Source organism: Mizuhopecten yessoensis, unplaced genomic scaffold, assembly GCF_002113885.1.
Source record: "Mizuhopecten yessoensis strain PY_sf001 unplaced genomic scaffold, ASM211388v2 scaffold716037, whole genome shotgun sequence".
Classification (NCBI taxonomy): Eukaryota; Metazoa; Mollusca; class Bivalvia; order Pectinida; family Pectinidae; genus Mizuhopecten; species Mizuhopecten yessoensis.
The window spans coordinates 3426-5727 of NW_018479916.1; positions in this window are offsets into that span (position 1 = coordinate 3426).

The following is a 2302-nucleotide window of genomic DNA, read 5'->3' on the forward strand; positions in this document are numbered from 1 at the left end:
ACGACCATTTGTTCCTGTTTCGACAGATGCAGATGACCCATATGTCCCGTCTCCAGCGACCATTTTGACACAGAAAACAGGGCGTCGGGTCAAGGCTTTCAGACACTTGGACCAGAAGGACATGTTTAGATCACAGTGGAAACACGAACAGGTGTTGGCTGAGCCTGCATCCAACAGAAAGGAGATCTTGTCCTTATGAAGGACGAACAGGCAGCGCGCAATGAATGGCCCCTGGGCGTAATCACTCGTACCTTTCCTAGTGAAGATGGACTTGTGAGGAAAGTGAGATTCAAATCTCCCAAGAAGGCAAAAAGTCAAAATCTGTCCTTCCAGTCACTCAGGTTGTGGTTCTTTTTTCCAGAGATTAAGACTTGAGGTGATAGAGACTATGTTGTGCATACTTTGTAGCTGTGCAGGTTATTTGAACATCACCTGATCCATGGACATCAGATCGAACAAAGAGACTAGCAAATTTGAGCATACGGTGACATATGACTTGTGTACAATTTGTCCGAAATTGATGACAACAATGGTCGCACATGATAACTTTCGGTTATTCAGTAGTTAAATGCTGTTGATGCACAAATAGATCAAGTTTAAGAGAGTTTCCGAGGCTATTATTGCATCGCCAGCCTGTCAAAAGTATCATGTAAACCTCTACACCGATTGCCAACCTCGATCAATAATAATGTAAGTTCAGTAATCAAGTTGTGTGTTCGATCAATCCAAAACGTGTGTAAGCAGGGTTCGAACTATCACTAGACAGAAAATTATTATTGGTATTGTTTATAAAGTGTATTCGAACTGACTGGTGGTTTACTGTTTTTATTTTTGTGTGTATCGATACAAGTTTTGCTAGGAGATATAGTTAGTGATATTATTCATATCAGGCGGGGAGTGTAATAGAACCAGGAGTTCTCTCCTTTTACACATGTGATCGGCAGTAGTTAGCGGTGTAATAGAGTTATCGGCCCTTGTTTTGTTTTATTTCCGCCAGAAAGCAGCATATTTTTTTGCGATTGCAGTATTTGTCAATTATAGATATTATTTCAAATGGCCCCACACGTTGTAAGTGAATATTTTAATGTAATTGTGACCCTGTGTTAAATGTACCCTGTGAAATAAGGTACCCCATAAAATTTGTCAATAGCCTATTATCAGAGTTTTGAGAATTACGGTCAAATTATAGACCAGGGGAGATAAGTCGTATTTCTTGGGAGTATATTTTAGTGACGTCACATACTTGCGCCATTAAAATATTTCCGTTGAAGACTGCAGTGTCTGTCTCTCCTCAGGTAAGTGATAATTACAGCCGGTATAAGCGTTTGATGGTTGGTAAGAATGTATATATTATTACTAGAAGTCCTATGGATGACGAATTTTTCATGATGTATATGAAGAATGTGGTATTTGATTTAGTGAAGTGTAAACTACAAGGCCGCTGGGCCAGCCATTGAAGTTCGAGTTTCGTATTAGTATTATTTTATTAACGAGTAAAACTACACTATTCGTTAATATTTAGTGAGTGTTTGATATTTAGATAAGTTTTAATGTTGTCTGAAAATATTAACTTTGGGTCATAATATAGGACATGTACACCATGTGGTTTTACCCAAATTCCCTGTTGGGTGGAATCTCTAAATATTCAGATTTCCGGTTTCCGTGATAAACAATAACATGATCTTGGATATGTCAACAAGACTTTTCTATATAATTATTAAAGTGACAGTCATTCTAAACAAGAGGCCCAAGGGCCTTAGCGGTCACCTGAGTTATATCATAGGTACTGGTAGCTTTATTTTATTGTTTAGATGTGATATGGAAATCAGCATTTAAACTAAGTGGAATACAATACTTGTCATGTCATCAAAGGATAAGAATTTAAAAATATTTGTAAATGTTCCCTTTGGGGCCCCGCTCTAACCCCTGGGGATGGGGCAGGAATTCCAAGTTTACAATGTGATACCCACCACGGGACAAACTATTTGAACACTTGCATACTAATAGTTTGTTTGTTTGTTTGTTTGTTTGTTTATGTTTAACGGCCCATCGACGGCTGTGGTCATTTAGGGCCATGGTGATTTATTTATTTATTTTACTTTTTTAACAAACATGTGAATAGCGAAGATAAAATCAGATAAAATGGTTCATTTTAAAAGTATTCGCATTGTATGTGTAGATAATAAAAAAAATAAAAGGGAGTTAAAATAATAAAAGAGATAACGAATAGATGATATGGAATATGCGATATATATATAACGTCAAAAATGATAAGGTGGGTTAAAAGACATCAGAGTCTATA